The sequence below is a fragment of the Cryptomeria japonica genome, chromosome 2 (assembly GCF_030272615.1).
Source record: "Cryptomeria japonica chromosome 2, Sugi_1.0, whole genome shotgun sequence".
NCBI lineage: Eukaryota > Viridiplantae > Streptophyta > Pinopsida > Cupressales > Cupressaceae > Cryptomeria > Cryptomeria japonica.
Window position 1 is genome coordinate 367,284,806 of NC_081406.1, and position 19,566 is coordinate 367,304,371.

Here is a 19,566-nt window from a genome sequence, read left to right on the forward strand (position 1 = left end):
AAGAAATTTGAAACATTCTCACAAGAAAAAATTGTTATTCACAAGGTAAGACTAAATTAAATGTTTCTATTGTTTTCTTTTGTTGCCATTATCCAACAATCTCCACCTTGACAACAATTTACTTGATACCTATTCATGCCCATTCACCACCTTAGTCTCCAAGTATCCATCAGCACCTGAAACCAATCAATCCATGGTAAACCTCAAATACAAAACCTACATAGCCATGAAGCTCCAAGCAAATGATCAATGCACTCAATACCACAAAAACCAAACAAGATCAATTGTTAGAGTTCCAACTGTAGAACTAGGAATCTAACCATGATCTAACCATATCCTCCTAAGTGATCACATGTAATCAATGCAAACATCCTAGTCGCAAGAGAACATGTATCATGCCTACACTCTAATCTAGAATCAAGATTAAATCATGGCATTATACAAAACCATCCTCTAAACCAAATAACACGTGTCAAAGTCAACAATTCATGACACCTCAACTAGAGACTAAAAGTTATTCATGTCATACCAAGATGTCAACACCTCCAATCAACATGAAGATAACCATCTCTTGTTAATGAAACCCGGGATGCCAAAGAACCCTCACTACATATAAAATAGAATCCAAGAGTCCATCCAAGACACCAACAAACACTACAAAAGATCATCCACTGTCGATTAGTGAATCCACATCACCACAACCAACTCCCACTTAATTGTGATACCAGTTTTTGCATGGCATCATGACGCACCATTCTCTAATTGAAGATCTACAAACCTACAACTTTTAGAAATAGGAAAACTACAAAACCTATCAAGTTGTCTAGGAGCATTAAGTCCATAGAATAACCAACTTCACAAGTCACATGTAACTAGTGGCTAACCATTTAGTGCTCTCAAAAAACCAAGGGATGAAACCACAAACCCAATATAAGCACTCCATACTATAGTCCAAATAGTAAATGTTTCCACATGTGACTACAAGGCTAAAAACACACAACCAACATGCACACCCTTTCACTATACGTGATTATGCATGGAAAAGGAACATAACCACCATGCAAAATGAGAGTAACATATTGCCAAACTGGAGCTCCAAATCACTACTATGCAAGAAGAAACACGTGAGCAACTCCAAGAGAAACACCCATGAGCATCAAATGCCCACCATAAATATCTTTGACAAATTTGAAGCTTCCACTCTGCTCAATAAGTCTATCATTGTTTCCTCACCTACAATATTGAAAAGAACCTTATCTACCAAACACAACTAAATTATGCTGAGAGCTCTCATATTAAGATATCCTAGTCCTCGTTAAGCATTTGTAAGTTTCTTTAAATTTCTTACCAATGCCTTGTGCAATCCTTGTTGCACTAACAAATTGTGCATCTTAAGCTTCCACAACTCAAAGTTATTCTTTCCATTAAATTTCTCCACCTCAAACCTTGCATTTGAAACATTCACCATTTGATGCTACAAAATCAACACCAAATCCTAACAAAGTCTCTACAAAAAGAATTGCTTTGAAACCACTTGTTGTGGAAGCAAAAGCATAAACCAAAAAAATTAAATATTGTAGCACAAATTAGTTGTAAAGAAATACGAAGAAAAATAAATACAATAAAAAAATAACACATAAGACATTGTATCCTTATTGTTTGGAGAAAACAATTAAAAACTCCATAGTTGTTATTATCACTTTTACAATTTTGAATTCGCAATTTGCAACATCTTAACAATTGCTCTTGCAATTTACAATTTTCAACAACATCAATTTGTCTTCAAGGCAACAAAGATATATATAATATCTCTAGATTACAACCACCACCCAACATGGAAAGAACCTCCTTAATTCCATTAAAAAATTTACGAACTTTCCCACAAAGCCTCCTTAATTCCATTAAAGAAATTAGGAACATTCTCGCAACAAAAAATTGTTATTCTAAAAACGCAAGATTAAATTAGAAATTTCTATTGTTTTCTTTTGTTGCATTATCCAACATAAGTAAATATATAATACAAATATGCAATATATAATGTTGTGTTATATTAACAATATAGTTAACATTTTATAGCATATAGAAATATAATATATAATAATAGATAATCCCAATAGAATTTTCATAATAAAATAGATTGGATACTAGCATACTTATAACTTTTTTTAAATATGTAAAAGACATTAAAACATATCATATATGTTCATTATGATATTGTAATTAATATCAAATCATTATTATTTTATGATTTTGTAATTAATATTAAATTATTACTATGATGTGATTATATTATTATATTTTAATATATTATAGTTATTGTATTTGTACATTCTTATTAAACTCTTTACAAACAATTTTTTTTTTCAACAAGATTTTTTTTTATCAGTAATAGTTTATATTTATATTAATAATTAACTTAAAGATACATAATGAGAGTTTCAAAAGGGGGAGTAACCTCAATCAGCGAACCATGAAACTTTGAAAAACCTATCTACCCTTCTTGTCAAACTCCTACTTTCCAGCCTATGAAACAGTTATATCCCCATCCCCCAAAAAATGGCATGTAACCGTCCAAACTACATCAACTAGAAATATTAACATTTATACACTTCAAAAAATAAAATTCATTAAAACATTTACAATTTCATTTCCTTCTTGCCAGGTTCGTTTATCGAGTAGTCCACTGGGGCGAAATTTGTCTTCTTGGCTTCATCCTTCTTCTTCACCTCCCTCACTTTCCTCAGCTCCGCCTCCTTCTCCCAAAGGTAATCCTTTAGATTTTTCCATCTCAAGTGTGCCTCCTCAGTCCTTGTCTCTCCGTTTGTTCCATCTCGCCACAACACAAACGGTCTAAACTCCACCTCGCTCCCTTTCGACATCGATCCTTCACCAAACAGGCACCGGAAACCATGACCTGCGACCGCCCTCGCCATAAGAGAAGTTATTCCACACAGAGAGTGGTCTGAGATGCAAGCTTTGGCCACCCAGACCAACTCTTCCCTTCTCTCGAACATCAGACCCCACGCCACCATCATTGATATTATTTATGCATTTGTGGGATAACGAAACTCAGAAACCAAATACTCTTCACCCAATAGAGTTTCCATAATTTGAAAAATCAAGGGGTCATCAAATTTGAAAATTCCCCCGAGTCTTTTTTCGGAGACCTTTCCAAAAAAGGCCAATTGTTGCTTTATTGAATGAAGCGAGAAATTCACTTCCATGAGTGTCACCTATGGTTTCTACCCTCTGTCTTTTGTCGCTCTCTAGAGTATTCTTCACCAAATCCACTATTGAACACCAACTCGCACCGCTTCCTTGGTTTAAAAGACCACGTCTCGTCTTGTCCCATCACTAAGTTTCTAGTTAATATGCCCTCATTCCAAGGACACCCTGCTCAGCCATCTCAAAATCATGAATTTATTTCTCTCATGTCACCTTTCACACTTCCAGTGTCAATGTGCCACGTCGATATGTTTGTAGAGAATGACGGCATACTCAAATCTTGAACATTAAACGTGTAGATTTTTTGGCTCAATCGCATCCCAAAAATAATTTAAAATCATGCCCTCCCATGTGCCTTTACATTAAAAAAGACTTTCTCTTTCAAATGGTTACTTCCACGTGTGCTCTGCCTCCCTCCCACCACTTCTCAACCTGGACCTCCAACTAACAACCCACGTTGAACAACACATCAACTTCAGAGTTGCCCTATCTACGTACATGTGATATTTTGAAGTCTTTGAACTTTATAAATTTTTTCACCAATGATGAAAATAATTTTTTTTGTTTTCTATCTACTAGAAGGATGGCCAATAAAGCTTCTCTCGCCTCCACCTCATTATTTGTTCCATCTAAAAGTCGTTGTGCCCCCCTTTCCAAGAACATGCCTTCATCATTCCTCATAATGCAACCTACGTTTGATACTCTCAAGTTCCCTCTCGAAGCCCCATCAAAATTTATCTTTATCCATCCCTTCTTTGGTTTTTTCCACACATCCCTTTGCTTTCAATCCACTATAGGATTCATCCTACCAAGCCCATTAATAGGACTTTTTCAACAAGATTATTATTATTACATATTTCTATTAAACTCTTTACAAAAGCAAAAATATTATTAAAACTATATTATTATTATATTATTGTATCATTTTATTTTTCTTTTATATTCAGTCTTATCCTTTCTTGACAAAAAAGTGGATTTTATGTACAAACACTTTCAATCCCCCATGCTCCGACTATAATATGGTGTAAATATTAAATATCTAATATATTTACTATTTCTCTTGTCCTTGTTATAACATGGATAATGTTTAAAAAAATACATGTTATTGATATACTAGAACTTACCCAACATTCTTAATATTTGTAAACATTGTTCATAGCTAAATGTGATAAACAATCAATAACCTACAATTTACCTCACATTCTTTAGATTTGTAAACATGGATTAGTCAAATGTATCTCATAATTGACACCTAGCAATTCACTTAATATGCTTACAAATTCTAGTTGTGGATCACAATCAAATATAATGCATAATACGCATATTGCAACTCACTTGACCTATTAAAGATTTTCAAACATGGAACATGGTCAAATATAAATTATCATCGATATTATTAAACTTTTGTTACATTCTCAGGTTTCAAAATGTAGAATATAGTGAAATCAATACCATACAATATGTTTCGTTATCTTGAAATTTGTCAGTGTAGATCATATGATAAAATGTACTCCTTTAATAATACACCATAACTACTCCTACATTCTTAATATATGAAAACATGGCTAGCAATCAAATGTAACCATAATTGACATCAAAACTCAACCCACATTCTCAAGATTTGAAAACCTAGATCACATGCAAATTGGTACCATGTACAATATACGCTTGCATTCTTCAAACTTATTTACAATCAAATCTAACTACATGTTTGATTCAATAAGAAAGCCTAATAATTCATATTACCCATTCCAAACATGTTTTGAAATCACTTTTAGTCATAGATTACACACATTAGGGAAGACAAGGGAATAATGAACAAGTTTTTTTCTACTTTCCATAAGCATTATTTACTTTGGCATTAGAGGAAGGGGATTAAAGAGGAAATAAATGACTTTATTTATTTTCAATGCAATACCATAGCGATTCATTTCATATTATATAATCATTTATCTCACCATCAATATATAGAGATGAGAGGGAGAGGGAGAGAGGGATACAGAGGGGGAGGAGGGGAGAGCGAGAGACAAAAACACGCTTTCATTCTTTTGAAATATATTATTATCATTTAAACTATTTATCATTTTGAAGTCATAATATAACAGAGAGTAATCATAATTACATGTCAGATCTCCTACCTATTATATTTTCTTATAAAATGACAATAATATATTACTAATAATTAGTTTTACAACATGTTCCAACAAACAGGTTGGGGGCTTGGCTCAATTGGTCAAGGCTTCATGTGGTAAAGCACAAGGTCACGAGGTCCAGTCTCCCCTCAGCCCACGTGGTATTAGAGGACATGTTGCCCCAGTCTCAACAGTCATGTTAAAAAGTTGACCAGATGCATTATAGTTTATAGGGGGTATACCCAACTCCTGCAATCTATAAAAATATGACAATAAACCTCCTACTATCAATTGTGGATTTAAAGAAAACTAAAACATATTTGTATAAATGTTATATGATATGTAGGATATTTCTAAATTCAACTTGAAAACTTGACAACATGTAAAGTGTGACATTGGAAACAATGCCTCTTATCAAAGTTGCAAGAAAATAAACATGTTTCATGATAGAGATATAGAGATTGGGAGATTAGTAGATACATGTGTAGAGGAAGATAAGGGAATAGAGAGAAATATATATATAGCAAGCGAGAAGAGATGTGAAAAATTATATTTCAAAGAATTAGTTTATAATAAATACTTTCATGTTACTAATACATATAATTGTTTACAATTTATAAAAGAAAGGAGGTGAGAAGGGAAAGGGAAATATACAAAGGTGAAGTATGAGAGAGAGAGAGAGAGAGAGAGAGAGAGAGAGAGGTAAAAGAGACATAAAGAAGGGGAGATATAGAGATCAATAGATCAAGAGCAGTGGAATATAAAATAAAGTCTAAAGGAGATGGCTACCTTGATATAAATTTATCTAAACCCCAACCATTTTCCACTCAATCTATAGTTAGAACTTGTTGAACAATATATTTGAACTTAAAAATCTTCCCAAAGGCGTGAAAGCTAAAAGATCATCGGCAAAAAATATCATGTCGAGCATCTCAAAATGAGTTTCACCGAAAGAATACTTTCATCGAAATAAAACATAAAGTGTAAAACACTAAGTTAAGATGTCTTCGGCAGAATATCTCTTTCGGTAAATGAAAGAAGCCGCTCATCGATATCCCAGTTTCATCGAAAAGTTAAAGGTCAACAAAGAGTGAAGTCGAGGAAATAAAATTGCTGAGGGAACTCAAAAAGCATTCATCGACAAGCAAATCTTATCGATAACAATATGTCGATAAAAACAGAGGGATTTCATCGATAAAAAAAGGACATCGAAGAAAGAAGGATTTCGGAGGGCTCGCGTGAACTTTCACCGAAATATAAAACTCATCGAAATATGATTTCGATGAGATTCACGAATAACTCATCGAAAAGGATTTCATCGAGGAGAGGATGATTTCGGGGAGACTAGAAGATGGTTTTTCGACAAAGGCCATTCACCGATGAGTGGATATCGAGGAGAATGAACTTTCGATGAAAGATTGAAGCATTTAACCGAAGACAGGGGTTTCATCGAAATCTCGATTCACAATCTTTTCAGCTAAACAGTACTTCCCGCGAAGGAATTAAAAGCTCAAGTTGAGGATGTCACATCTGCAATTAAGTTTAAACATTTGAGTAGCCGTTATAAACATAGAGACATTAACTATTGCACAAGTTGCCCACACAGTTACAGCTGAGTTGATCAAATTTTCATAAGAACCAGATTGTGGCCAAAAGACGGAAAGTTACAAGGAGTTAGCTGAAGTTCGTAAACAACAGTCAGAAGAGCTCGACAATTCTCCAAGTAAGTGTGATATCTCACATTGATTGAAATTATGGAACCATCTTCTTCTTCTAAAAAGAGTAGGAAAGGAAAGGAATTGAACCCTGAAGAGAAACCCAAATGACAGAAAAAGGAGGGTAGAGCTTTAGCTCAGGATCTGTTAGACCAGTGCCCGGCATCCAGTGCGAGGTCTAAAAAAATCAAAAGTGAAGAGGAAGGGTTGGAAGATAGATTTGAACATTTAGGAGACATATGGACTGAAATCAGAGGACATGAGTTGTTCTTATTTGGTTACAAGAGAAGGGATGCTCCTAAGCCCGTGAGTAACTTGTGGAAGAAAAATTTGGGGAAATTGGCAGTTCCGAATGTATTTGTGGATGTCGAATTAATGAAAGCCCTAGTAGATTGTTATGATCCAAAAACCAAAACCATATGTGACTACTGAGGGAATCCTATGATGGTAATTAACAAACAGACCATTGATACGGTGTTTGATCTAGACTGGGATGTAGAAGAGAAAATTGACATACAGAGACTGTCGCAAGAGTTCTTCAATTTAGAGGACATCTATAGGAAATGGAGACTACCCATTCACCGGCCAAAAGTGGGAAAGTCCTTAGTTCCTTTCAGTAAAGATGACAAGGTGCCTTTTGATGTCAACCAATTCCATCCGTATTTCAAGTATACATACTATGCTGCAGCCCAAGTATTAGGCTTAGAAGCTCATCCTCTCATGGATATTGGGGTTATGGTTCTCTATGCTGATCTACAGTCAAAAGACCCTAGGCCGTTTGACTATGCCACTTATGTTGCAGAAGCCCTAAATCATGGGTTGGAGAAGTTAAAAGGAGACCTTGTAAATGTTCATTTCTCATTATATTCCTTATTAATGCACATTATTCTTTATTGTGGACAAGAAGTCAATTTCTGGTCAGACGATTTTAGCATCAGAGCTTATGATAAAAATGGTTTGAAGAAACCAGTCCAGTTGTGGGTTTCTGCATGGGATCAAAGATTTATAAACAACCAGTATTGGCACTTTCAGGAATATTTTGTAAAACCACTCAGTGCAGCCTTCGGACAACATAGAAATTATGCTTTGTCTCCTGAAATCAAAAGATTCCTCAGGCCAAAAGACTTCTCTCCAGAGTCTCAGATTGATCACAGCTGGGGTGATTGGTATTGCCACCCTAATCATACAAAAATCAGGGTTTTCGGGTATGAAGGAAAGCCATACATGCTTCCAATTACAGTGCCAAACAGGGTGGCTAGTCTAGAGATTATAAGACAACTGTCTGCTGTTAGTGCCAAACATCTCACAGATTTTGGTAAACAATCTATTGTGCCAAGGTTACTGGTGTTTTCTGATTTCATTGTTAAAAGTTATAAAAGTTATCATTTACTTCAAAATAAGTTAGATTATTATGGCATGACTCTGGGTGATCCTAGAGAGAACTTTGATCCTGAGGGATATATAAAAGCTGCAAGGGCATCACAGAAGCTAAAGGCTGGAATACATGTGGCTCAAATGCTAGACGATTTAATAAGGAACCTTGAAAGGGAAGAGGCTAAGGTTTTGAGAGAAAGAAGCGAGATGACTTGGGAAGCTTTCAAGTGGAAAAGAGCAAGGGGGATGGTGGATGGGGACCTACTTGGAAACCTCCAAGATCCTTTGGAGATAGCCAAAAAACTACTTCAGCATGAGGAAGAGATTATGCATAGAGTACCCCCACAGTTCCTCCATTTTGTCAACACCGAAAGAGATAGTAAGCCATTGGCTCACATGTCACCAAAATCAACTACTAGTAGCTTCCCTGCTGACTCCCCTAGAGAAGATTATCCACCTGGTTTTGAAGCAGAGGTAGATGTGGAAACTGGTGATTTTAATATTAGGGATATAGTTGATATAAGGATGACAGAGCATGAAGACTTTGTTGCAGATGATGGATTTGCTTCCTCAGGAGAATTCCTTTCATTCTTATACTAGTACAAGGGGGCTCATGTGAGACGAAGTATGGCTGGGAGATCAGAAGAAGAGCAGATGAGAAGGCTGCAAGATGAGATAGATGCTCTCATGAAAGACATGACCCCTGAGAAGGGGAGGAAAATATTAAAGGAGGCTGGAGTTATCATATTTTTAGGTTGGGATATAAATTCAGCACTTCTGTTTGATGGATTCTTGAAGAAGCAAGACACAAATCAACAGGTATTGCCTCAAGAAGTAGATAAATTGTTCATGGGCTCGGGGTATGATCCTGATCAAAAAGCTCTCCTACAATGGGCACTATATCCGAGAGGAAAAAGACCAATTATTGTAGATGTTGAAGAAACCTTTGGACACCTTATGGTCCATCAGGTAGGAAAGACTGACCCTAGGGTCACTGCAAAATTAAACTTGGATGTAGCCAAATTAAATCTGGATCAGACAGAGTTTTTGGTCAGGGAAAATATTACCTATAAGGGTTTATATGAAAGAACTAAAGAGGAGAATCAGAGGCTACAAGCAAGGATATTGCAATTTGAGACAGGAACTCCTTTAAATGAATATGCTGCATATCCCATAGGACGAAGCTTGGATGATGTCTCTGATGTTCTGTATTGGAAATATCAAGCAGAAAAGGCTACCAAACAAGTGAGTAATATTCAATAGAGGATGGATAAAATGGTTAATGATATCATTGAACACAGGTTCAACACCATGCTCATCCATGTTGAACATTATTGGAGGGTGTACACTGGAACCATAAAGGCATTAAGAGAGCATGAAAGGTTAAAAGCACGATTGCATGAAGTGATAAACAGTGTTGATGTGATGACGCTAGAGGAGAAAACAGAAGGGACTTCGTATATGGAAAATCATGTTAAATTCGAAGATGTGCTAAAAGGAGATCTTAAAGAATTGGATGATGGGAACCCTATTGGAATGCCCTCGATTTATAAAGAGGGAGAATTAATATCTATGGATGAATGGCGGAATGAACTTCTGAGCGTCAAGGATCGGGCTCTGTCAAGATTGGATCGAAGCAAAGACATGGCCCCTACCGTCAACCAGATGATATTCGAATACCTTTCACAGGGAGAAGAATTAAAGAAATAGAGCATCAAGATCAAGACTTTTAAAGAAGATGATTACATTCATCATTTAGGGATGCTTAATCTCTTTTTACTTAAGTTTGTTAGGAATGTTCACATTGACAGTTAGTATTTCGAAAAGACATGTCTTTTCATAGATAGCATTTTGCTCTCATATATATATGAGAAAGGTTTCTTGTAATTTAAAAAATATAACATGATAGCAAGAATACAGTGATATATGATAGCTTGTAAGTTTCCTGTTACACAAATTTTGACGGATACATAATATAATCAGTTGTCTTTTCTTTGCATATGTGCTGTGGATTATTTCATTCATTGTTGGCAATTGCTTGTGATATTATCTAAAGGAGATAAGGTTATTCATATTCTTTGAGTGAAATTTATGTTGTATGTTATAAGGTTGAAATAAAAGTTCTGCTTGTGAATTATAATTGTTCTTTGCAGTGCTTACTTGGATGGTCCCTTAAAGGTAGGGTTAAATTCATTCAAGCAACTTATGATATAGGCATTCAATTGATCTCATAAGAAATAGTAACTGATAGACCCATAAAAGGGGTGGGTTTAAAAACTGTCTCACAAGTTCACACAATAAGTCCTAAGGCAATATAAAGACTCTGTAGCCCAGACAGCAAAGAAGGCACTGGCCATTTGTAAATTACAACTTATCACCATATTCATCATATTTTATTTTACAATAGGAGTAATTGAGTAGGAAGCATAGAGTAAGTTGGCAATAGTGTATACATATAAAATTCTAAGCACAAAGATCAAATAGCTTCCACAACAACAATCTTGAACTCATCTGCTATATCTCCATTCTAGGAACTTATGCCATTCTGTGATAGGAGGAAACCAGATCAAGATACTTAATCTGCTATAAAAAGCACTAGTCTTTGAAAACAACTAGTGAATAGGTATACCCGCCTAGGTCCTGCAGAGCCTAAAGTGAGAGAGTCAGTAACCAAATAGGTTCACTCTATAAGTTGGCCAAGTCAATTGGAGGGTTTGATCATAGGAGTTGGAATTTTCTTAGAACCTATCCAATCTGTTGATTGAGACCCAACAGAACTAAAAAGGGTTGTTTTTTACTAAGGAGCAAATAGGTTTCGAGAGGACCCAAAACCCCCTACAACAAGTTTTGAAGGGACCTAAAACCCTCGGATTTTGCTCGGATCCGAAACCCAAAGAAGAACGCTACTACAAGAATCAACAAAGACTTCCAGCAGCCCACCCTCAGCCTAACAAAGAAATCATTGAAGAACCAACTGAAAAAGGAGGTCAACTCCATCCTTAAGAAAACTCAAACAACACCAAAATATGTCAAGATAAGAAAATCCAAGGGTTTTATCAAGGCTCCCTTAACCTTCACAAATACCAAGGGTTTTTCCAGAAACCTATAACCCAAATATTGGGTTTTAGCAATGATCTGAAAACCATAGCAGCCAGAATCTTGAAGAGAAGCATAAAGGAACAATCTAGAACCAGAGGGTTTTGAAAGGCTCCCCAAACCTTCATATTGGGTTTTGACTTGGCTCCCAAAACCAACAAGTTGAAACCAACAAAGACAATCCAGTTGAAAATCAACTCCCTACGAGCATAACTCCTTACCACCTCAATATGAAGGAGACCCACCTCAATAGGAACTAAAGGGAAACAAACTACCGGCTGAACCAACCAAACACCAGTCAACCCCAACAAGTAGCACCTTCCATATTCTTCAACAAAAACCATCTTCACCTCAATAGAAGATAGCTCCACCTCAATAGGAATATCCAAAGAAGACCAAAGATGTTGAAACAAAAAAACAAACCAACCCAGCCAGACACTCTTCACTTCAATGCGAAAGACCAAAGCCAAGACAACAAAAAGGGTAAATAAAATCCCCTTAGAAGCAACACCAACAAGAAGAGCCCACCTCCATAGGGCCATTGAGCAGATCCATAGAGGCAAAGCCATGAAAGAAAAACCTCTGCATGAAAAATGAGCATGGGAACCAAACCATGGATCCCAACGAAACACAGACGAGGGTCCAAGGGAAACCCCACCACAATGAAAACCCATAAAAATCCCTCCAACGGACAATGTTGAAAAAGGCCAGTAAGGAGGGCCATAGATAGCAAAATAGGGGCAACCAAACCTCGATCATGGCAGAACCACATTCAAATAGGAGCATCCACCCCCAAACAAGGGACCGGAGAAAAACCAGGGAGGCGATCCAAACCCACCTAAACCACAGATCCAGTTGCACATACCTCATCTACAACACCTACAACATCATCCCTGCCTGAAAATGAAACCCATGAACCTCCTCCTCTATCGTATTGGCTATGTCTCCGGCTCCTGCACATCTTCAAACTCCTGCATGTCTCCCATAGGGCCAAATTTGAGCCAAAGAGAAGGAAGGTGTTGAGGGAAGCAATGCACATAAAGGACCACACCTCCCGCCATCCGCCATGCCAAACACCAAAAAAATGCATCCATCAACTCAATACACCCCAACATGCACTGATAATCGTGCCAAAGGGAGCCAGACAAAGTTGGGGAACGTCCTCTTCATCACCATCGTTGTCCTTTGACTCCTTTGCAACCTCCCCTGAAACCCTAGCTCATCCCCTGCTTTCACTCTCGCTCCCTCTTTCGCTCCTCATTTAAAAAATTCATATCAAAGTTGGCTAAAAACTTAGAAGCTAAATAACTTTGAAAGTAACACAAAAGATAAAGGTAATCAAACTCACTGCAAAACATCTTGACTTTGTCTAAGACATTGGAAAGCTTGAAACTTTGGGTTGAAACCACATTATAAATTATTTTAATAATAAAAAAGGGTTGTTACTCAATATCAAAGTTGGCTAAAAACTTAGTAGCTAAATTAATTTGAAAGTAACACAAAAAGGGTTGAACTAAAAAGGGTTGTTACTCAATAGTGGCTAGAAACTTAGTAGCTAAATTACTTTGAAAGTAACACAAAAGAGAAAGCTAATCAAAAACATCACAAAAAATCTTGACTTTGTCTAAGACATTGGGAAGCTTTAAACTTTGGGTTGAAACCACATTACAAATTATTTTAATAACCACCTAAGCTGCACCTTCAAAAATCAACTTTTTGATGTTTAATAAAACAACCATAGCAAGACTTTGCACAACACCTGCTTTGTTGTTAAATATTTAAGAAGAAAAAATCTCCCTTGGAAAAATTATCCTTAAGAGTCTTTGACAATTGTCTCTTTTCCCTATTTTGTTTGTGTGTTGTGATTGATCCATATCCATCTACTAATTTCACTTAAATCGATGATCTATTTATATTTTTAAGGAAATTTAAAAGGGGAGCAATAGTGCATGAAGTGCTAATAGATGTGTGGTGACACAACTAATATCGCATGAATTGAAAAATAAATTTCCACACAGGAAACGATTGATTGTTATAAAGAACAATTGAGGTATAATAAGATAACCAAATCTAAATAGTGCGAAGGACAAGATGCCCTATATGCAACAAATGACTAGTTAAGGAAAACAAGATATTGGTAATATTGCTAAAGTTGAAACTAGAATAAATGATAAGTTTGATTTAGTGAATAATGTGGTAGGTAATTGGAAGAAACTAGAAAGAAGAATAATGCTATTGACTAAAGTCATTAGATAAATAGGGAAAGTTGCAAGGTGTGGCAAAAAATACTTTTATAGCAAATGTGTGGTATGATGGTTAGTTTTAAGAGGTAATGAAGATGAGTTTCTCCATGGATATCAAGTGGGTGTTATAAGGTTTGGATAAATATAGAGAAGTCATGTGCATAACCAAAAGAATAGAGAATGATCGTTGATGTTGAGGATCGATGAATAAAATTAATGGAAATAATATTGGAAGAAAAACTAGCATTAGAAAATTATGGTATCCAAATTATTCATACCTAAGAAGTGTATTTGTCAGGCCCCTAACTTGTATAACTGATTTAAATTTTATCTCCTTTGTCACCCTTTATTTATCTTGGCCCAACACTTATGTCAAGTAATATATTTTGAATGGGCCCTCATTATTGAAATCATAAAAAATGTTGAAAATGTCATGCATGCCTCTAATCTCTTATGAAATTAATCAATGATACAATTATTTAATCTTGGACCACTTTATTATTTCTTTTTGGTTCAAAATGTCTAAGTCAAAAAGGGGATACCTCAACATAGAGAGGTGTTTTTTCTTCCATAGAAAAGGGTCGTAAGGTCACAGAGTATGTTATTCACAATAACTATTTACAACAAGATTACAACCTTGCCAAAAACGTGTTAAATATAGGCATGCTCTATTATTTCAGCTAACTATCTTATCCTAAGACAATTATAGACTTTAGGAGTAATGAAACATAGCCTAGATTGGCATCATTCCTATATATTTTATGGATAATTTATCATGCTATGTATTTCAATCTCATTCACCATTAATATTGAGAGTGGTTTCAAATTAATGAAAAAAACATTTTTTGTTCCTTGCACGTAAATTAGATTGTATTTCAAAATGATGGTAAGAGTGATCCAAGGAGAAGAAATGCGTAGAAGATGTGGATAATTATTGCAAAGTAGTAATCAATTGAATTATGAGTTTAATGCTAATATGCATGCCCTCTTAAAGTTGGTAGCAATTCGTTGGGGGATACTTATGGTGAAAACTCTCATTTATAAATGGAATGGAAATAAAAAGATAAAGTGTTTACAAAACCAACAGAAGGAAGAAAGTGGTATCACAACCTTGCAATAATAAAAATGTATTGTTGATAAAAGGTTACTATTGATGTTTGAGTGTGGGGTTGCAAGGGGGCACCGCCCTTGCGGACTTCAGTTCCTTGAATGGCTAGGAGTTGGGGGCAACATGCCTTCGCAAGGGTTTTCGAGGGCAACGCCCTCGATAAAAAAATTTAATTATAATTTATCATTGTGAATCCTAATCATTTATCATTAGGTCATAGATCTAATGGTGGATATTTTTTGCACTTTGTTTGCCCCAAAAAACAACCCTGTATTATGGCTATGTATTGTGATGTATTTCGAGAGTCTAATAGTTGTTGGGTTACCTCTAGATCTCCATTGGTGATACTCCTATGAGACGCTTGCTCTGCAAGTATATTGTAATTTGTTGCTGATTTTTTAATAATATATTGGGTGGCTTTTGGAGTGTAGGGTTTTTCTCCCAAAAGGATTTTCCTTGCGTAAATCATTGTGTTGTGGTATGCATGCTATTTTAGTTTTTTTTTGGTTAAGTTTTTGTAACTATTGTAAATATATATAAAAATTTTGCATTTCCCTCCTCTCATTTTTAGTGTACGGAGTTGTTCCGCTACAACAACTTTCTTACAAAATGTATTCATAAGAATCCCTCAAGTTCCAAGTTCTATTTTTGGGTATTATGTTTTAATTGTATCTTCATTTGGGTTTGTTAAAATCTTGTAATAAGGTCCTTGTAACCTTTGAATATTCAATGTAAAGAGCATATTCAACCTCGATTTAGTGTATCCAAATGTAGCATGTTCGTTTCTAGATGTGTTTGTGATTAGTTAATCAACTAGATGATTGTAAAATATTCGCAATCTTTTGTGAAGTATCTTTTCAAAATAACAAAGTAAATGTTCATGTTATGTAGGGATTACTAAGTATTTCTCTTATAATAGCTTATAGATCTGTCTTTGTAAACATATCTATAGAACCTAGTTTTCTTATATATTTAGAATTGTATAACCCTTTTTGGAACCTTCATTAAGATCTCAACTTTGGTTTATATGGTTGCATTATTTAAGTAGATTCAATAAATTTATGCCCAAATGGATAGAAACATTTCTCCATTATTTTATCCATATATTCCATCACCTTAACACATAAACAACAAAATATTTTATAAATTATCAATTTGTTTATATTTTTACAAACATTTGTATCTTCAAACACTACCTTAATCCTTTATCAATTTGAGTAATGGTGCTTGACCCTACATGATCAAACTAGCAAATGGTTACATTATGACAATAAAAATAGGGGTACTCTCTCTCTCTCTCTCTCTCTCTCTCTCTCTCTCTCTCTCTCTCTCTCTCTCTCTCTCAAACTTAGCTATCTAGTCACTATATTTAATTGTATATTCTCATATTTACTTGTAGATACATAAAATTTGTCATCTTAGAATCCACTTCATTTTTCATGCATTATTCCATCTATAATCATTTATCCATTATTAATATTATCATTAATATTGTTATTATTTATCATTCATCCATTATATTATTATTATTTATCAGCTATATATCTATAATATCATCTATACATTATTAATATTATTTTCCATTTATCATTTAATAATATTATTATTCTATCACCTATTTATCATCTATCACCTATACATTTAATAATAATATCATTTATCTATTTTCACAACTATGTGCATAAGCATTTATGCTTTCTTCTCTACCCATTTGCATCCACCTCACACATGTGGGATCAAATTCTCAAACCCTATTCTTTGTCCCACATTTGTACCACAACCTGGATTCAACTGGAGGATGCTTATAAAATCAGAGCCCCTCTCCCATTTTTGGATCCACAACTTTGCATCCAAAATCTATAACCTGACATTCATTAGCTATTCGCGTCTTGATCCTAGTGTTATCAATCTTCGTTCTAGTTTTAGTTGGTTTTCGCATCTTGTTTATGAGTTTTCATCTTTCATTTTGATTTGCATTTGAATATATCTCATAGTTTATTTCTTCATAGCATCTTGTGTAAAGTGTTTTTGAAAGCACCCGTCTTGCAAACACAAGACCTTGAAGAATAGGAAAACAATGGAGTTGGCTTGGTTTGCATGCATGCATGTGTATGTGTTTCGTTTAGATTAGTTGTTTGAAAGTTTGCATGTGTGTGTAAGAACCGGATCTTCATTGTTGGATGTTGGAATGCTCTAGAATCTGAGATTTTGATAGCACATTTCCTCCATCTACATTACTTTTATTAATTGTTTAGGTGTAAAAAAGGGACTAGCTAGACTAGCTATCAACTCCACTAGGACCAAAGCCTCTTCCAACTAAACATTGGAATACAAACCATTAAAGGGGTGATATGCTTGACTGACTCTTATCCAAAGAGACTCAAGTAATCCCTATGGGCCATATTCCTTTGTGTTGGAAACAACGAACACTGAGAGGGGGGGTGAAGCAGTGTTCTGCAATTTATAACTTGCTTTAACTAATTTTTAAACCACCAGATGCAAATGAATAAAAGAAAAGTGCATAAACTGAACACACACAAGCACAAAACCATAACACCATAATTTTTATGTTGAAACCCGGAAAGGGAAAACCACGGTGGGATTGAGACCCACAATATAATAATACTGTGATCATGAGTATAATAATATTACAAGGAGAATGCACATGCATTCAGACACACTACCTAGAGCTCACTTCTCAATTACAAAGGAGGGATACAACCCCAAAGGACTCACTGTCCTACAAATGATTACAAATGATAACAAATTGTCTCAACTGATGAATAGCATCTACAAATGCCAAAATCTAGTTCCAGTTAAGCACACAAAGTCTTCTTTCATTGTTCTAACTCACTTCTCTGTTATGCTCTGCTCTATCATATACCGGAACATCTATCCAAGGATAGCACACATGAAACTGTGCACAAACTCTCACACAGTCTTGCATACTCACACCAATATCCAAAATGCTCATACAAATCGGTCTAATATATCCACAACACTTGATCATGTCTCCCATATGTTGATTCCAAAAAGATGAAACATGTAACAAGAAGTCGGCTCAATTCGATTAAAAATATACATGTGGACTAAAACAAATTGATTATACGCTTCAATCAAGTCGGCACAACAACTACAAACATGGCACCAATCAATAAAATTATCTTGAAGATTCTGCATAACAGGCTACACCAAAATAACCTTGTTCTTCCTGAAATATCGGTTACTGGATCATCAAAATTGTACTAGAATCAACACTGAAAGCTAGGATTGCAGACTAAGAAATTCCAATCATCAAGTCAACTACCTCTTCCACCATAAACAAAAATGTGCACCCAAAATCGAGTCCTACTCAATGTACTCATACTCTGCCGAACACTGTGTTCCACCTTACAGACTTAAGCAAAATTTTCGGTAAAGTGAATTTGCATATACCAGATAACACATCTGATCTGAGTTTCCATCAATGACAACCCCTAAACAATTCTCAAGCATTAATCTCTTCCTGAACAGTGTCTCTTGCCAACAATCTCCCCCTTTGGCATTGATGGCAACACTTAGTGAAAAATGACTAAGTGTCAAACCAAAAATGTCAAACATTGCAAAAATTCAAAACTTTGATTCTAACAAGATCCCCTTGAGAATATACATCATTTTTCACTCTTCTCTCTCCCCCTTTGACATCAATGGCAAAGGCAACTATCCGCTCAATATTATATGTACAAGGGTATGTACAACAACTTTATAAAAATTTGAAAATATCTGCAAAAATGATCTTCAAGTACTACAAGTGGTCATCCCATCCTTTCTTTAGGTTCTCCAAAATGTTTATCAGAGCGCTAAAAATATAGGCATGCATTTTTGCTCCTTTAAGATTGGAAGGAACAATCTTATTCAGTGCATTTAAAGCATCTTGTTGAGTGCTCCGAAGAGTATCCAACTGAGGAGTGATCAGATTTCTCAGCTCTCCCACTCTACCAATTACCCCATCCTTCTCTTGATTCAGGGACTTTATTTTATCAAGTAAAGACATTACCTGAACCTCATGATTACTTGTAAAAACAACCTGGGGTGAATGCGACTAAGATATACCTGCCAGTTGTCCTTCACATTCTTTGATTTTCTTGTCAAGTTCTATGGTGAACTTCAACAATAGAAGAAAGGACTTATATATTTTTCCGCCTTTCAATGCCTCCTGAATGCTCTTCACATTGGTTATCAAACTGACCCTATCATCTTCAACCATTCTCAAAACTGTCCTTAACCTCATAGCATTAAAATGATTCAAAATCTTTATATCAATCGCTTTCGCAAGAGATTCAAAATGAGAATCTACTGCCTTAAGCCTATTTCTTAGCTTACCATAGGGCGAGTCATTAGTGTCTTGCTTGAATGTTGGCAAAATTTCTTAGGAAAACCTATAGCCAAAGATATAAGTTCTCTATTCTCAGAGTGAGACTTCAACAAGTCTTCACTGGTTTTTGCTTGAGCTAAGGCTGCAAATTTCAGTGCTTGCATAGGAGATAATGAGTTCAGATTGATAGGCTCTTGAATGATATCAGTGTCACTTACTATTTGCTTTCCCTTGTCAGATTCTAAAGTGTCTCTTGCCACCAAAATCTGTTCAATATTTCCTTCATCCTTCTCCTTCTCTCTCACCTCTACATCCTTTG